This window comes from Rhinatrema bivittatum, chromosome 4 (genome assembly GCF_901001135.1).
Source record: "Rhinatrema bivittatum chromosome 4, aRhiBiv1.1, whole genome shotgun sequence".
NCBI classification, from domain to species: domain Eukaryota; kingdom Metazoa; phylum Chordata; class Amphibia; order Gymnophiona; family Rhinatrematidae; genus Rhinatrema; species Rhinatrema bivittatum.
Genome location: NC_042618.1, coordinates 366022638 through 366042456, shown reverse-complemented (window position 1 = coordinate 366042456; position 19819 = coordinate 366022638). Strand labels below are relative to the sequence as shown.

The following is a 19819-nucleotide window of genomic DNA, read 5'->3' as shown; positions in this document are numbered from 1 at the left end:
CTGTATGGTGCACGGGAGAGAAGGCCATGGGGATGGAGAAGGTGCTCTTAGGTGGGTGCCTACTCTTCTTAATTAGAAATCCAGACCTGATTCCCCACGATTGCTCCCAAAAGCCGCAAATGCTTGCCTCACATGTTTTTAATTTTCCACTTCTGCCCTAAAAGCCCTATGTCTATTACAATAATTGTAGAGCTCCTGAGGGGAAACAGAAATGCCCTACCCATGGTGGCTCTGGATTTCTGAGAAGTTACCAGAAGATGCTAAGCTTATGATTCTTGATTCATCAGGGGTCTACATAAAATGGGGGAGAATAAGAGATCTATCTCCCACACAATTGTATTCTATAGTGTGACTTAAAGGAAGGGTAAATCTCTACTGTCAATGGTTTTCCCAGAAGTTGGGTGGAACATCTAAGATGCAAAAGTTTAAGATAAGGTAATCTCAGGTGATTGCGATCACATTTTTTGTATGATTATTCTATAGATATGTATGCGCTGAAGACACATTCAGTCACATCAGTAAAAATAAAATATTTTATTTTTACAGGAATACTTTGGCTGAAACCAGCTGAAGGCTGTCAACGCAGTGAAGTTTTCCATGACTTGACAAATTTCAGAATATAACATACATCAGCTTTAAGAACATAATAAGATGGCCATGCTGGATCAGGTGCCTAGCATCCTGTTTCCAAGAGTGGCCAATCGGGATCTATAGGAAGTATCTGGCAGATTATTAGACTGAAGTTCCATCAAAACCCACACATATGTAATAAAATAAGGTTCCCGCGCGCTCATGCGCACCAGATTTTAATATCCACGCACACATGTGCAGGCAGGTCGGGACTCGCGCATGTGTGTGTGGGGGGGGGATTTTAAAAACCAACGCACAGCGACCCAAATAGGCCTTCCCCAGTTCCCTCCCAGTCCGCTCCAATTAAGGAGTGAACTGGGAGGGAACTTTCGTATCCCCCTAACTACCCTTCCTACCTATTTCCCTCTCCTCCCCGACCCCTAATCCCTACCTAGCTAGTCTAATTTTTTTTGTTTTAATACTTACTGCTCCTTTGGAGCAGAAGTAACTTCCACCCGCCGGCCAGCTTCCAGCGCACGCTTCCCCAGGACAGGGCCTAATAGCCGTTGTCTTTGTCAGCTTCCGCCCTGCTCCTCCCCACCCAGAACCCACCTCCTGGCCCACCCTTATTCACTGGCCCGGGACTTCTGCAAGTACCAGGAGATAATGCGCATGGCCGGGCCGTTTCTAAAATGCACTCGTTATGCACACGGCCCAGCCATGTGTGTATTCCCCAAATTTTATAAACGCAGGCCATCGAAAATTCAGTCTTACGTCAACTTGGTTGATAGCAGTTTATGGACTTCTCCAGGATCTTGTCCAAACCTTTTCTAAACCCAGCTACACTAACTTCCTTAACCACATCCTCCAACAATGAATTCCAGACTTTAATTGTGCATTGAGTGAAAAAGAATTTTCTCTGGTTTGTTTTAAATATGCTACTTTCTAATTTCATGGAGTGCCCCCTAGTCCTTGTACTATCTGAAAGAGTAAATAACCAATCCACATTTACTTGGATTGGCTACTGTTGGAAACAGGATACCGGGCTTGATGGACCCTTGGTCTGACCCAGTATGGCATATCTTACGTTCTTACCTGTTATAATCATCTCAAGATTTTATAGGCCTCTATCATATCTTTTTTGAGATGCGGTGACCAGAATTTCACAGACTATTCAAGGTGTGGTCTCACCATGAAGCAATATAAAAATATTATGACATTCTCAGTTTTATTCACCATTCACTTCCTAAAATTCTGTTTGCTTTTTTTGACTGCCTAGATTCATCAATAATGCATGTGTTATCCAAATGCATGTGTTATCCAAAAGGGAGCATGTTATCACAAGATCAGACAGAGAGACTATCTACAAGGCCCTCATACTAGTTAAGTATTTATATCTCTATAGGAGGGCCACCTGATAGGTCGAAGTGAGGTGTTAGCGGTAGTATAGGGTTTAGAGGCCAGTTTCACATGTAGAATGAGACGTACGAACAACACAGTACACTTTGGTGAAGATTTGGCATCATTTGGAGTGAGGAAAGTCTCAAAAAGATGACATTTCTACTATGTTCTCGCACCCTAGCTTGATGGACTCTATAACAGGGCTGCCAGTCTGAAGTTGGGACTTGGCTACTATGTCCCTGAAGGTCTCATCTATATACCTCTCTGTCTGCCTCAGCTCCTCCAGGTCTGCCACTCTAGCCTCCAGGGATCAGACTCGTTCTCTGAGAGACAGGAGCTCTTTGCATTGTATGCACATGTACAACTTCTCACCGGCGGATAAAAAAAATCATATATGTGACACGCGATGCAAAAGACTGGGAGGTCCCCCTCTTGCTGCTGGACTGCTGCTTTCATCTCAAATTTGTTCATTCCTAATTAAGTTTTAGGTTGCTATGGGAGTAGGAATGTGTCTAATTAGCATCCTTTAAATGTATTAGTGTATTCATTATGGACCAAATTTTCAAAGGCCCGGCTACGTGCGTAATCCCCGGGACGCATGAAAGTCCCTGGGCTTCGGGAAAAGGGCACGGAGGGGGAGGGGCGGGGTGGGGTTAGAGGCTCCCTGCACAGTGGCCATTTGCCGCCATGTCGGAGGAACACTAGCCGGTAGGGTGCTGCTCCACGCAACTTGCGCCTGCCCTGAGGCAGGCGCAAGAGGTACAATAAAATGTTTTGGGGAGGCTAGGTTAGGGCTAGGGGACGGGTAGGTTAGGGGAAGGGAGGTAAGTGTAGGGGGTTAGGAAGTTCCCTCCCAGTCCGCTCCGAAATTGGAGCGGACTGGGAGGGAACTGATCGAGGCCGCGGGCGTTGGTGCCCACAGATACACAACTGTGCACCCCCCTGCACGCACCGACCCCTGATTTTATAACATGCATGCACCTGCGCGCACATGTTATAAAATCGGGCGTTCATGTGTGTGCGCCTGGTAGCGGGCGCACATGGACGCGCGCACACGTATGTCTGAAAATCTACCCTTATATGTCTGGTAATGCTCTACAGGGGAATGATCAAACTCTCAATAAGGTGTGGAGAATTCGTGAAGTGAAGTTAAAAGAATGATTTTCTTTTTTTTTTAGTGTGAAAGTGGCACCTGTCTATAAATTAAAGGATGAGCTAGGGGTGGGTGGGAGGTTGGGAAATACAAACACACTAACTTCTGTTTATTAGCTGCCTTACTGACTATTAAAAGCACAAACACACTAAATAATATTCCCAATAGTTTACTTCTCCCTAATACTTAAAAAAAATGTCTTAGGCAAAACTTACCAGCAAGGTGATCCTCTCCTCTCAGTGCGATGAAGGAGTTTAATCACTAGGTTGCACCTTTTGCAACACAGAGATTTTGATGTGCATCAGACTATAATACGAACCAATCATAAAAACACAGATTGATTAGGAGTTCAGCATTCAATGTCCCAATGACAGAGTCCAAATTGGAGACATCAGGGATTACATCAAGTAAACTCAAATATAGAACAGAAATTAATTTTGTCTTAGTGCCCTTTTGGTACATAAGAACATAACACAAGAACATAAGATATACCATACTGGGCTAGAACAAGGGTCCATCCAGCTCAGTATCCTGTTTCCAACTGTGGCCAATCCAAGTCACAAGTACCTGGAAAGTTCCCAAACATTAGATAAATCACAAAATAACCAATTTACATTAATTTGTCAAGTCCTTTCATGATTTTGTAGACTTCTATCATATTCCCCCTCAGTCGTCTCTTCTCCAAACTGAACAGCCCTAACTTCTTTAGACTTTCCTCATAGGGCAGCCGTTCCATGCCCCTTATCATAAAACTGTTTCTCCAAGGTTGGGTTGCTGGGGTGACCAACCCTTGACCTTCAGGTTATGTGGTGATGTTTTAATACTGTTATAAACCAAATGTCAGCAGGGATTCCATATTTAGGAAGAAGATAATCAAAAGGTTTAACATTATCAGAAGACCACAATTGCCCAATATATTTTAACCCTATTTTCTATAAGCAAGACAGATTAGTAGTAAAAAAAAAAAAAAAAAGTAAACAGAAATAGATGGATCATTTCAAATAAAGCATAGTGGGGACAGTGTGTGATACCAATTTTTACACACATCATACGCCATGCCAACAAAATATGGGAGATTACTGGGTTCTTCCTGCAAATAGACCTAATTTGAGCAATGGAGGGCTCACATTAAAAGAAAAGACTTTTCAATTTCTACCCAAACTGAGGAAAGAGAGGGATTAAGTCATTCCTTAAGAACAGTTAGTCCGGAGGCCCAGTAATATAACCATAGATTCAATAAACATATCCTACCCTGAAACTTAGGAATCCAAAGAGTGCTCAATTTAATGTGTGGAACTTTACCATCCCAAATAAAGCTGGACACAATCCCATTCAAATGCACAAAGATACTGCCATGCACAAGACATGGCACATTGGAAAAGATGCATCAGTCTAGGCAAGATGTTCATTTTACAAATATTTGTCTTTCCAGACCAGACAACTGGGAGATCCCTCCATTCCAACAAGTTTTTCCTGATCTGAGAAATTATAGGCTCATAGTTGCTTGTAAACAGATCATTACAATTTCTGGCAATTGCAGTCCCAAAGTACGGAAGACTCCCAGCTTTTATCTTAAATCTTTTGGTAAGATAGTGAGTTTGGGACCAATCAGGAAAACCTTTGACTTATTGATGATAATTTTATAGCCTGAGATCACCCCAAAGTCAGTCAAACAATTTAGAATGGTAAGAGTCCACACGTTTGGGTGCGGTACATATAGGAGCACATCATGTGGGAACCCTGAATAAGCAAAGTCTGTCTAATAAGTTGGGCCACAGATTCTACAATCAAATTAAATAAAAGAGGAGATAGAGGACATCCCTGCCAGGTCCCATGCAGAATTAGGAAGTATGCTGACCTGCTATATCTTTTTTGAGATAAGGACAGCAGATCTACAAGGTATGGTTGGACCATGGACTGAGGCAGAGACTTTATGATACTCTCTGTTTTATTTTCCATTCCTTTCTGAATAACTCTTAACATTCTATTTGCTTTTTTGACTGCTGACACACACCAAGCTCAGATTTCAACATTTATTTATTTAAAAGATTTGTAGCCGCATAATCCAATGTTCGCGGTGGGGAAACATATTGTCCTGGAGGGCCTAGCTCAGGATACCCCTAAAGGAACTGTGAGTATCAACTGAACCAATCAAGATGATTCTGAGCAAACAAGATGGACGCTACCAAGCTGTATAAAGACTAAGAACGTCTATTGTTCAACAAACAGGACATTGTCTGAAACTGTGAAGGACTTCAAAGGGGCGTGGGATAAACACTGTGGATCCATAAAGTCTAGAGAATGTGAAGGAAGAGAGGGAGGCTTGCGGGAAAGACTGCTACTACCTGGAGATAATACCCTTATTCAAAAGACATACACACGGTAAATGCGACTCCGACAGTGCTCTATGCTTCAACGACAAGAAGAAATGCGACTCCGACAGTGCTCTATGCTTCAACGGCAAGAGGAAATGTGAAAAAAAGGATTTGCATTCACAAAAAATGTGGGGAGTAGCTTGATTGTTACGGCAGTTACTACCCCAAACCAAACAAGCCTGATGCTTCACTTTCAATGCATATCCAGTATTGCTCTCTGCTTCAACGGCAGGGGAATGAAGAAAAGATGATTTTTATATTCCGACAACAACCAACAAGAATTGAATTCCACAGTCTGGGTAAACAAATAAGCATCGGTGTAGCTTGCTTGCTACGGCGGTTACTACCCCGAATCAATTAAGCCTGATACTTCACTTTCAATACATATTCAGAGAAGCTCTCTGCTTCAACGGCAGGGGGAAATGAAGAAAAGTGGATTTATATTCAGATAACAACCAACAAGGACTGAATTGCACAGGCTGGGTAAACAAATAAGCATGGGAGTAGCTTGCTTATTGCAGCGGTTACTACCCCTAACCAATTAAGCTAGATACTTCACAGCACTGCTCTCTATATTAATGGCGGGGGTGGAAGGGAAATAGAACCAAAAGGTTACACTAATGGCGGGGGTGGAAGGGGTATAGAACCAAAAGGTTACATTAATAGCGGGGGTGGAAGGGAAATAGAACTAAAAGGTTACTAAAGGCCAAGAGTAACAGATAAGTATGAGAGAGAGAGAGAGAAAAAAAAGTGTGGAAGCTTGCTGGGTAGACTGGATGGGCCATTTGGTCTTCTGCCATCATTTCTATGTTTCTATGTTACCTTACATACCTAAGACACCAACTTGTTGAAGCTGGTATGGCCTTGATAGACATGGTAGCCCTCTATGCATCACATTCTGATCAACAAACCATCTTTACCGGCATGTTCATCATCAAATGAGCCTGCCTGCTAAGAAATAATTAAGCTTCTAAAACCCACCAATGATGTACCAATGTACTATGGTATATCCAATGAATGCTTACTTTTGGGATATCATGAGCATTTATGTGAGGAACCGAAAAGGTCATGAAGGTCTAAGACTAAGCAGGAACTAAGAAAAAAAAACCTAAAAAGAATGGGGTTTTACTTCCGGATGTTTTCTCTTGGTTCCCTATCTGTGCTGTGCCTGCTGCCAAGCTGCTGTCTACCATACTGGCACACTCACTTTTGTCCCTGCTTGCCTGCATATATTGCAAGCCACATACCAGTCTCTCAGGATTTGTCTGTAACTTGCTGAAACTGTCTGGCAGCATTTTCTCTCTTAAAGCCATCTGCTGTTCTGGGACTGATAAGAGATGTTTTTAGACCTGGACATTGTGGATCTGTCTCCAGCCTAAGTCATAGGTATGTTGGCTGTCCCTGAAGCCAGACCTTGGACTGTAGTAAAGAGATTATCAAATACTGGCCAAATATATGTAAGACCTGATCTAGTTTACTCCTGATATGCTGGATATTTAGCTTGAAATGCATGTGTAAGAAGGGTTGAAACTGATTTGGCATAGGTATTGCAAAACAATCTAAACAATGTCTCATGTAACTGTCTTTCATTAAGAAATTTTGCGTGTCACAATAAACTCCATAACAGAACCAAAAAATAGGCATAAAATAATTCTCATCTCTAAGCTCAGGTTGTTTTATTGGCTGGTATCTAAATAGTTACATCTATTATCTGTGGATCCTATCTGCCTTACAGTCCACGGTGTCATCAAGATCCTTTTCCTGGGTGCTGACTCCTAATATGGAATCCAGAATTGTGCACCTATAGTTGGATTATTTTTCCCTTGTGATCTCCATTCATGGGCAAACTGCTCTTATCTGTTCCCTTCTCTTCCATCACCATCTCCAGACTCTGTGATTTTCATTTTGTGGCACCGTATGCATGAAGAAGCCTTCCTGAGGTGTTGCTTCATGCTCCCTCACTGGCCAAATTCCTTTCTGAGGTTGCCTTTAAATCTTAAACCTTGGCTATTCCTGATCATAACCATGTTTACTGTAATAAATATATTTCATGAAACCTCTTACTGGTCTTTGTCCTAGGCCTTCTTGTGGTTTGTGTTTCTTGACTAGACTGTAAGCTCCACAGAGAAATGTCAGTTTCTCATGTGTATGTATACAGTGCTGCGTATATCTAATAGCACTATAGAGATGATAAATAGTAATAGTAAAATCAAGTGGCAGAGTTCAGCCACAATCATTTAAATCCATGAAAACCATGTTGCTTATTTAGGAACTAGAGAGAGGCTCATACACAAAATTTTTCAGGCCTACTTTATCCTGTATCACACATCATGTTGTCTCAAAGGGCATTACTAGCAAAACATGTCCTATAAATACTAATGCACGAGTGAAACCTGTGAGAGGCACAAATTGGAAGACTGTTTATATATGATACAGAGATATATAATTAGCTCAAATAAGTTAATACTTCATCGGATACCTCACAAAGCATCAATGTGTTTGCTTCTTGACTATTTCTTCCTTTACTATTCTTGTTTCTTTCTTTCTTTATTTAAAAACTTTTTTAGACCAGTATTTGTGGGTACATCAAATCGGTTTACATAGAACTTGAACGTTGTACAAAGAACAGGGTGCAATAACTTGGAGGGGGAAACATCAGTTTACAGAGAACTTGATTGAGGTACATAGTGTGGGAGGTGAAACTTGGCGGGGGAGTAAACAAAATATGAACGGGGAGGAGAGTTAGGGCAAGATAGAGGATGGAGGGAACTAATGTGGAGGGGAAGTGGGAGATGTTATAGGGGATACAAGAGAGGGGAAAAAAGGAAGTGTATGAAGTGCATAGAGGGGAAATATATGTTATTAGGGTATACAGAGGGTAGGAAATAGGCATTATTAGGGTATACAGAGGGTAGGAAAGGAAGGTATAAATAAAGTACATTATTTGGGCAAGCAGATTGTGGTAAAGCTGATGGGGAAAAATATATAGAACATTATAAGTGCAGATACATTATTCGAGCAAATGCAGAAAATTATTTGAGTATATACATAACATTATTGGAGCAGGAGGATTTGGGGGAGGGTGAAGAGAGCATACACAGAGCATTGTTAGAGCATATAGATTTGGGGGTGGGTGGAGGAAGGAAAAATGGAAGGAAGTTATTCAGGGAACGCTTGTTTAAAGAGCCATGTCTTAAGCTTTTTTTTTGAATTTTTGGGTGGATGGCTCTAGACGAAGGTCTGGGGGCACGGTGTTCCAGAGGGTAGGCCCTGCAATCGACAGGGCTCGCTCTTTTGCAGTTAAGGTGGACTGTTTTAGGGGAGGGGATGTGTAAGGTTCCTAGGTAGGCTGTCCTGGTTGGGCGACTGGGAGTGGAGAAGCAAAGACTATTGTCAAGCCATTGTATGTTACAGTTGTGTAAGGTTTTATGTACTATGGAAAGAATCTTGTAAGAGATTCGAAAGGATATAGGCAGCCAGTGGAGTTCTTTGAGGACAGGGGTGATGTGTTCTGATTTACGGGTGTTAGTTAATATTCTAGCGGCGGTGTTTTGGAGCATTTGGAGTGGTTTAAGGGTTGAGGCAGGGAGGCCTAGAAGCAGGGAATTGCAGTAGTCGATTTTTGAGAAAATTGTGGCTTGAAGCACTGTGCGGAAGTCGTGAAGGAGTGGTTTCAGTAGTTTTACTTTTGGGGAATACAGGGAATAAAAAAAAAAGTGTCCCTTTTATTGTGACTACATCCACCGTGCCTCTGAGATCATTGGTCTCACATATTTCCTATATTAGGATTCGCAGTTGGATTTCTTCAACACCGAAGGGTGGAAATGGCAGGGTGGGAGGAACTTTTAACAGTGTTAATACTTATTTCATCTCGGTAATACGGTAACACTCGGGAAGAAAAAGTTTAATTTTTAAGCAGTACGTCAACATAATTGAGTTTAATGATAACTAGGTTGAAATACATATAAACAAAGTGTCTGTACTAAAATATAGTACTTTTAAAAAAATGTTATTACTCACCTTTCTAACTATGAGCTGTGAGTGAGTTAAAAATAGGGTAAACCATAAACTCTTTACCATAATATTTCCCTGCCCCAGAGGGCTTACAATCTTTGTAACTGAGGCAATAGAGGTTGAAACGACTTACCCAAGGTGACAAGGAGTATCAGTGGGAGACATGGGATTTGAACCCTGACATCTCTGCTCCTCAGTTCTAATCACTAGGCTACTTCACCACTCCACATACAGGAATAAGAAAGGGACTTTCAGATTTAGGACTGATACACTTTACAAGAACACTGGGAAGTGAATGTACCAGGATGTTTTCTTTTCAGAAAAGCATAAGTAGTAGTTTAAGACATTAAGGATATAGTAAAAGCGATTCAGAAAAAAGTAAGCAAGAAGCGGCCATGTTATTGGTTATGCTGAAGAAACCTAAGGGGCCTAACATCTTTGTTAGTATAACCTAAAATCACAAGGGGAAAAGGTAGATACCGACATGGCATAAAAACAAGCAGCTGTTAATGGGGACTTAAATTTACCAGATGTACGTTGGAGCGATGCAGCTGCATGATCAATTAGATGCTAAAAATAGTGTGAAACTGGAATCCTTTCAAGAGGCTAAGTGAAGAGCGCAGTCAGTGGCGAGATGACATTGGACCTCATATTTATCTTTTTTTTTTTTTTAATTTATTTACAATTAGTAGACCACCTATGAATATTACTAGGCGGTTAACATAGTACTATTCATAAATTATACATACAACAATCTGTTGCGGTCCCAGTGGCGGCAGCTGCAACTAGGCCCTTACCTCCTTAGTCCTGGCCCGTCTCGAGGGTCTGCGGCCTGTTTTGCGGCATCCCCGCGGGGGGGACGCCGCCGAGAAGCCCTGCCTGGATGCCTTCTCCCTAGGTGCGCGCGCGCGCAAGCTGCACTTATGAAGGCTGTTTCCCGCCACTGAAGGCTCTGCCCAATCCGTGACGTCAGACGCCGCCGCGGAGCCCAGGACTTTGCCTTGCAACGGGGTTCCTTGCGGTCCTCTGTTGCTCCGTGCCCCGGAGTGTGCTATTGCGTTAGCGACTCCGTTCCTGCCTGAGACTTGTTTCACTCCGTGCCCAAGTCTTGCTTCTGTCTGGCTTGCTTGCAGTAACCTGTTCTGCTCCAGTTCCAGCTTGGTTCCAGTAGCCAGTCCTGCTTCAGCTCCTGTCTGGTTCCAGTAGCCAGTCCTGCTTCAGCTCCTGTCTGGTTCCAGTAGCCAGTCCTGCTTCAGTTCCTGTCTGGTTCCAGTGGCCAGTCCTGCTTCAGTTCCTGTCTGGTTCCAGTGGCCAGTCCTGCTTCAGTTCCTGCCTGTCTCCTGATCCCTGCCTGCCTGCTCCAGCTCCAGCTTCCATGATCTCTTAAGTCATAAGAAATTGCCATGCTGGGTCAGACCAAGGGTCCATCAAGCCCAGCATCCTGTTTCCAACAGAGGCCAAACCTGGCCACAAGAACTTGGCAATTACCCAAACACCAAGAAGATCCCATGCTCTGATGCAATTAATAGCAGTGGCTATTCCCTAACTAAACTTGATTAATAGCTGTTAATGGACTTCTCCTCCAAGAACTTATCCAAACCTTTTTTTAACCCAGCTACACTAACTGCACTAACCACATCCTCTGGCAACAAATTCCAGAGCTTAATTGTGCGTTGAGTGGGACAGCGTGGTGTTATAATGTTTGGGACATATTTAAAGTTTGGGATTGAGGGATGAAAATTAGGAAGGGAGGGGGGGGGGGTTCTCATAAGATACAGTGTGTTAGGTAAGCTGGAAACCATTCAGACTCACAAGAAATGACTCTGTCCCAAAAATATCTTAAAGCATTCAGAGATGGGGATTTCACTTAATATAATGTCATGGAATGTGGCGGGTCTGGGAACCCTGATTAAGAAAGAGATAGCCATATCACAATTAAATAGATTAAAAGGCAATATTATATTTTTGAAAGAGACACATATGATGGAATTAGAGCACCAAAAAATTAAAGAAATGGGTGGCTCAAGTGTTCTCAGCTCCAGGCATCACTAAAAGGTGTGGAGGAGCTATATTACTGCATAAAAATGTATCCTTTCAGATGGAAAAAAAACGTAGTGCAGATCTGCAGGGGAGCTTTATAATGGTCAGAGTATTATTTGGAAAAGCACATCGGCGCGCATGTTATAAAAAATTTGCATGTCCATGTGCACGCGCTGGGAACCAACCTTTAACAAAGCTGGGGAAAAATAAAGGAGTAAAATGTTTATGTTCCATTCTGAAATTGATAGATATTTTAAAGAATCCAGAAGCCAGGGAGTACACACACTACCCCAAAGCACATGACTCGCAATCAAGAATAGATTACGTGCTTATCTCAAAGTTCTTGTTCAATCAGGTTTCTTTCACATCTACAGGCCCTTTGATAATATCGGACCACTGTCCAGTAATATGCACTTTTATAAAACTGAGTCCTGGTAGTCACAAATGTTTTGGAAAATTCCGGTTTGGCTAACGAATAATGTTTCATTTAAGAACTTCCTGGAAGAAAAGTGGAAGCAGTATGCACAAAATAATGAACAAGAAAACAATGATCCCATATTATATTGGGAAACAGCAAAGGCGCTGATGAGAGGAGAAAAGATCAGTTATGTGGCCACTAGGAGAAAGAACATAAATAAAGCTACTCTTGCATTGGAAAAACAATTGGCTACACGCAAGAAGAAAATGAATAGACTAATTGGTGGAGAATGGAAGGGCACATTTTTTGCCACTCAAAAAATGTTACATGTTGTAATACACCAACAAGCTACTAATTTCTTATTTTAATGGAAGCATAAATTCTTCTGCTATGGTAATAAGCCAAGGTGCAGGTTGGCTAATCTGACTCGAGCACAGAGAGGGACAAACTTTATTAGTTGTCTAAAGAATGTAGAGGGTAGATGGTGTGTCACCATCTCAGAAATTTGTTCTATTTTAGGTAGTTCTATATAGAGTTGGTACAATGATGAGCCGGAAGATAATTGCATGAGACAGTCCTTTATGGCCCAGGTGAACTTAGTTAAAATATTACAAGATCAATTAAATAGATTAAACCTCCCTATAACTAACCAGGAAATCCTACAGGTGGTTCAGGATTTGAATAATTATAAACCCCCAGGCCCAGATGGCCTTACTGCTATTTTCTATAAAGTGTTGGTAAATCAGGTTATATGCCCTCTTAACGCTCTCTGGGCAGATTTTCAAAGCCCTACGCGCGTAAATCCAGGAGGGACGCGTGTATGTGCAGGGGCTTGAAAAAAGGGGCGGGGGCAGGACCAAGGCCCCCGGCACAGCGGCCATTTGCTGCTGTGCTGGGGGATTGCGCGCCGGAAGCTGGCCGGCGTGTGCAAGTTACGTCTGCCAGAGGGCAGGCGTAACTTACAAAATAAATGTGGGGGGGATGCGAAGGAAAGTTCCCTCTGAGGCTGATCCGATTTCGGAGCAGCCTCGGAGGGAACGGGGAAAGCCATTGGGGCTCCCCTAGGGCTCGGCATGCGCAAGGTGCATTAGTGTGCACCCCCTTGTGCGTGCCAACCACGGATTTTATAACATGTGCGTGGCTACGCGCACATGTTATAAAATCGCGCACACAAATGTAGGCTGCACGCATAGGTTTTAAAATCTGCCCCTCTATGAACAAATGGTTCAATGTGGAACCATGCCTGATTCAATGAAAGATGATGTTAACAGAATCCTACCAAAACCTGGGATAGATTTGGGAGACCCTTACTCATATATATCAGTATCTTTATTAAACCAAGACATAAAAACATATGCTAAAATAATAGGGGGCAGATTTTCAAAGCCCTAAGCGCATAAATCCAGGAGGATTTACACGTGTAGGGGGGGTTAGGCGCACCGGGCCTATCTTCAAAAGGCCCAGCGAGCGTGTAAAGCCCCGGGATGCATATAAGTCCTGGGGCTTGAAAAAAGGGGTGGGGAATGGGCGGGGCAGTCCGGGGGAGGGGCAGGGGCGGGGCCAGAACCTCCAGGCACAGTGGCTATTTGCCGTTGTGCATGGGATCACGAGCTTGCTGTCGGCCGGTGCGCGCAACCTACGCCTACCCAGAGGCAGGCGCAACTTATAAAGTAAAGGTTAGGGGGGGCAGGTTAGGTAGGGGAAAGTGGAGGAAGGTGGGGGGCGGAAGGAAAGTTCCCTCTGAGGCCGCTCCAATTTTAGAGCGGCCTTGGAGGGAACGGGGAAAGCCAGAAGGGCTCCCCAAGGGCTAGGCGCGCGCAAGGTGCACCTCATGATTCCTCTACAACCTCACTTCTCCTCCCGTCCGCTGAGATTAGCACAGAGAGGCACTCTACAGGCCCCACCTATCAAAACACCATTAAGAAAAAGAGCTCTTTCCACCGCTGGTCCCAAACAGTGGAACTCGCTCCCACCTGACCTCAGGCTGGAACAATGCCCAATCACGTTCAAAAAAAGACTCAAGATATGGTTGTTCTGTCAAGCATTCTCTTAACAATACTCTGCCTCCACAGCTCCCATGGACTGTCCCCACCCAGGGCAACCTCTAAGTACCCGTCATCATATTTTAATAAAGCTATAGTAGCACTTTTCCCTCTACCCCTCCCTTAGTCAGCCTTCCCGCTCCAGTTGGCTCTAGGCCCCACAAGTCTAGCTCCTCCTACTGTTACACCTTGTTCTACCAATTTATTTGTATCCAAGTTGTTTTCCACCCTGTTCATTGTAAGACATAACTTATGTCATTGTTTGTTTGATGTTGGAATGTAAACCGAAGTGATTAGTAACTCTGTTACCTGAACCTCGGTATACAAAAGTTATAAATAAATAAATAAATAAATAAATAAATATTGTGCAGCCCCTTGTGCGCGCATGTTATAAAAATCGGGCTTACAGTTGTGCGTGCCGGGTTGCGCGCACAAATGTACGCCCACGCGTAGGTATTAAAATCCGGCCCTAGCTGTCTGAAGCATATTCTGCCAGATCTGATTTCTGCAAAACAGACAGGATTTGTTTTTGGCAGAAAATCTAGGATAAATGTGAGATGACCTCTGTTAGCAATGGAGAATTTTATACAACATGATATCAAGGAACCTTTGGTAGTTAGCTTTGATGCAGAGAGGGCATTTTGTCAGGTATCAGGGTCTTTTCTGCAATTTGTGCTGACAGAAATTATAGATTACATTTTTGATGCTATAAAAGTTTATTCTAATCCTTCAGCATATGTTAGTATGAATGGGGCATCTCTGAATCTTTTCTATTATATAACAGTACTAGACAAGAATGCCCACTATCTCCTCTATTACTCATTATGCTGCTTGAACCTCTTATAAGGCAATTGAAGCAGGAAATGACAATATGGTGTATAAAAATAGGCTTGCTACAAACAAAGGTTATGTAATTTGCAGATGGCATCCTTATGACACTATCCAACGTGCTCTAAACAATGAAGCCCAGAAGTGTAAGAATACCTATACTATATAGATCTCACTTGAAAGGATAGTAGATGTGGATACGTGAAATTACATATCATTCAGGCCGATACAGTAAGGGCACGTAAGAAAAAGTGCGGCAGTGCCGGGCGCCCGCTCGTTTGCCGCGCGCACAGTTCGGATCACATACCGCTCGATACAGTATTTAAATGGCATGCAAATGCAAGCCACGTCCAAAGCGCGTCCATGAAGCGCAATCCATTTTACTGTATAGGGTGCTATACAGCGCCTATACAGTATCCTGGGTGCGCTGGTACCTGTCATTTCAAATGAAGTGGATGGCGCTCAAGCAGCGAAGGCTCATGAGCGCACACGCTGTGACCTGAACACCCAGATGGACGTCCGAGGTCACGGCGTGCGCTCATGCGCCTTCGCTGCTTGAGCGCCCAAATTAGACGTGCGTTCATGCACTTTCGCCGGTGGGACTACTGGAAGCCGCTTTCGCCGCCGGCTGCCCCCGGGAGGCAGGGGAGCCGCGGTGGGCGCCTCGGGAGGAGGGAAGAGAGGACTGGGGCTGCTGGAAGCATGCAGTAAGTTTACTTTTGTTACAATTTCTATTTGCTTTAATAACATGTTGAGTCGATTTTCGCCCTGCGCCTTGCTTCGGGAGGGGGGGGGAGAGAGGACTGGCAATCCCCGATGCCCGAGCGTAGGAGAACCAGTCCGAGCGTAGGAGAACCAGGCCCGAGCGTAGGAGAACCAGGCCACACCATGTTACTCGCTTGCTCCAACCCACCCACTTATTTGACCCGAGCCTGCTTATTGCTGTCACATCCCTCTAACGCTAGGGTCAGGGTAGGCAGTAAATTAGCGGGTTAAAGACGCGGCAAAACAGTTGGTTAAAAAGGCGATAATTGGGCCGCACGTTACTGTTCGGGAGGGAATAGCTAATCCAATCGTTTACATAATCATATACATGCCGCGGGTGGAAAGGGATACGTGTCGATTTAAAGAAGCGGTAAAGATTGGTAAAAACAGATAGTGAATCGCGAGTTAGACTTACGCGGCCAAATTGTAGGTCGAAAGCGGGTTAGAAACAGGGTAACCGCGGCTGCGCTTTACTGTATCGGCCTGAATGTAAATTCATAAAAGAATGAGCATCATACCAAGACATTGATAGGCTTATCATGCTAGGTTGCAATTTTGCCCATATCAAGTGCTTATATTTTTAATCATCTGTCATTCTTAGTTTAGTGAGGGACCTCCTCTCACTAAAAGTGTACCCCAAACACTTTAATCTCCTTTTTTGTTTTTTTGAAAAAAATGTATGCACTTAAAAAGATCATTTATATAATTTGGACAACTTATCTTTAAAGTTGTCTTCAAAAAATAAATGGGATGCTGACTGAGAGATGTTCCCACAATGTTTGAATGTTAAACTCCCGATATTGAAATGTTTCGGAAGATAAAAGAATCTTCCTTCCTCGGGGGAGAGATGAATCATTGTTGGAAATAATTCCAGCAAAATCCCATATTGTCTATAAGAAAAAAATCAATAAGTTTTGCAAACAGTTGGGAGACGTGGTTACCACAAAACTCTGTGCAGCACACTTTCTGATCTAAAATTAAACTATTGTAAATCCAAAGCTTTATGGCCAATTACAACATTACAAATGGCCCAGAAATACTATTAAATATTTGGGGGTTACTATGCATCATGAGCCTAAGCAATGGTATCACAGTAATGTTTCACCAATCATTAGGGAATTTAAGCAGAAATTGTAATCATGGTCACATTTCTCAATATCCTTCATGGGAAGGATTGCCTTAGTTAAAATTATTTTAATTTCAAAATTACTATGTTTTGCAAATGATACCTCTTATATTAGTTCAAAAGGATATCATGTTGTGGTATCAATTCTGTACTAAGTTTTTTTGAAATTAAAAAAAGCACAGCTTTTGATAAACAAGTTGTTAATTCCTAAAGAGGAAGGTGAGTTAGATTTTTTCAAATATCCAATATTATAACATTGTTTACAATATGCTATGCTTGGGAGATTGTTGTCAGGAAAAGATACTCATTTAATATTAGCCCTAGAGAGGCAATATGTGTTTCCACTAAGCTTAAATTTTATTTTACATGCCTCAAATCTTACCATCTAAAATTATTCAATCCCAGCTGAACGGCTAGAAATACTTAGAGGTTTTTTAAGAAGTTGTTGAATTTGGCCTGGAATGTATCTCTATATTTGCCATTAGTGGGGAACCCAAATTTTGAATCTGGGATTTATATTCAACATTCAAGAGATTAGAGTGTGAGGGTAATACAATTATGCAACCTTTTATTGATTTACAATCAGGGCATGTGCAAATATTTACATATTGTCTTATACATTTAAACATTCAAAATATTGAATACTTTGCTTATCTTCAGGTGAGAAGTTACATTATGTCAGTGATAAAAGACAATCTATTACAATATACATCTGGCTCCTTTCAAATATTGCTGGGTATATATAAAAAGGGGAGAATATCGATATCAGATTTGTACAAATATCTGCATTTTGTTACACACTACTAACATTAGCAGATATATGGAATAAAGATTTGCAAACCTCCTTAGAAGAAGATGATATCTATGATTGAAACAATTTAATTGCTAATGAAACTGAAAATATAGGGGCAAATTTACAAAGGCTACGCGCGTAACCTGAGGGAATCTGCCCCTGCGCGCGCCGAGCCTATTTTGCATAGGCTCGGCGGCGCACGCAAGCCCTGGGACGCTAAATTGGGCGGTCCGGGGGCGTGTCTGCGGTCCGGGGCAGCCGGCGCGCACAAGTTATGCCTGCGAGAGGCAGGCGTAACTCCATCGAACAAGATGGGGGGGGGGATTTAGGTAGGGCCAGGGGGGTGGGTGGGATCCAAAAAAAAGTTCCCTCCGAGGCCGCTCCGATTTCGGAGCGGCCTCGGAGGGAACGGGGAAAGCCATCGGGGCTCCCCTTGGGCTCGGTGCGCGCAAGGTGCACATGTGTGCACCCCCTTGCACGCGCCGACCCTGGATTTTATAACATGCGTGCGGCAGCTCGCGCATGTTATAAAATCGGGTGTACATTTGTGCGCGCCAGATAGTGCGCACAAATGTACCCTGCGCACGTAGGAATTAAAATCGGCCCCATAGCTTTGTGGGATTTTAAAATAGTGCATAGGATAATTTATTGGCTTAATAAAGCATTTAAAGCCAAAATTGTTAATTTGGATGCATATTTAAAGGGCCAGATTTTCAAAGGGATACGCGCGTACCCCCCGAAAACCTGGCCGAAGTACTCCCTGCGCGAGCCGAGCCTATGTTGAGTAGGCTTGGCAGCGCGCGCAAGCCCCGGGACGCGCGTAAGTCCCGGGGCTTTCCTGGGGGGGGGGGGGGGGTGTCAGGGGGGCATGTCGCGGCGGCGCGTCATTTGGGGCAGGGGTCGCGAGCGTGGTTCCGGTCCGGGGGCATTTCGGGGGCATGGCCAAGGCCTTCGAAACGGCTCCCGGGCCTGGGAATCGTGTGTCGGCGGCCGGCCCGGCGCGCACAATTTACGCCTGCTTCAGGCAGGCTTAACTTGTACACCAAGAGGTGGGGGGAGGCAGAAGGAATGTTCCCTCCGAGGCCGCAGAGGGAACGGAGGCAGGCTGCGCGGCTCAGCGGTGCAGGCTGCCAATTTTGGGCAGCCTTGCGCGCGCCGACCTCGGATTTTAATGGATACGCTCAGCTACGCACGTATCTATTAAAATCCTGCGTACTCTTGTTTGCGCCTGGTGCGCAAACAAAAGTACGCGCGGGCGCAGATTTATATAATCTACCCCAAAGTGTTCACAATTACATTGCCTTTGGGAATGTCCTAAAATCCAACCTTTTTGGCAAATAGTTTTGCATTTTCTTATGGTCATTGTCAACAAAGAGGTCTCTTGGACAGAGACCTTTTGTCTTTTGGGACATGTGGCTCATTCTCTATATATTGATAAAACGCATCAATTGTTGTTAACAAAAGAACGTTTAGTTGCAAAAAAGTGTATCTTGAAGACTTGGCTGGAAACAGAGGGTTCTGAATTTGGTGTCTGGAAGGTCAGCATGTTGGATCTATTGTTACTGGAACATAAATCGGTGGATCCGCTTTTCATAGAGAGTAATCAAAAGTTCTATGACATATGGCATCCATTTTTTGCCTTATTACCTACAGAAATAAGGAAAAAGATTTGATGAGGTTGTGAGGGAGTGTATAAGAGACTCCCACAGATCATCTTAAGGGACTGGCCACAGCAAATCTGGCCTGGTCCTCTTTAGAAGCTACTCCACAAGTGATTCTGGGTGAAGGGAGAATCCCCTCACCACAGTATAAAGAGCTGGAGGGTTAGAGAAGCCCCAGGTTGCAGGCGGAAAGGAAGCATTCAGACTGACAGTGTACGTTTAAATGTTTTTGGAATTACATTGAAGGACTGCTGAGATAAGCAGCCTTTACAAGGTGTCTATTTTTGTTTTGTAAATAAAACTGTTGTGTGTGAACCAGTCAGAGCCTGCCTCCTTCTATTCTCCTGGTTCCCAAGTCATGTCAGCTCCCAGCTACCACATACGGTGGCAGCTGTCGGATTTTCCTGACCTAAGTGGGAAGCATAGGCAGAAGCCTACTGCCACAGAAGGAAAAAAAAAACCAAATACAGGATTTTTAAATTTTTTCTGGGGCCTGCTTGCTGGAAGTCCATATAGCAGGCCAAGAGGGCTAGCCCCGCCTGTTGCAGCTAGGAAAAATATTCTTGGGTAGATTTTTAAAAAGGTGCACGCAGGGAAAGTGGGGGTTACGTTCGTGGCTGGGCCTTGTGCGTG

At 43.5% G+C, this 19819-nt stretch overlaps 1 long non-coding RNA gene across 3 annotated transcripts in view; it reads right to left on the bottom strand.

Moving 5' to 3' along the window:
• The window catches only part of LOC115091025, an 85659-nt gene that overhangs the window by 38795 nt on the left and 27045 nt on the right, over nt 1–19819 (bottom strand). The gene's annotated exons all lie outside the window — the stretch shown is intronic.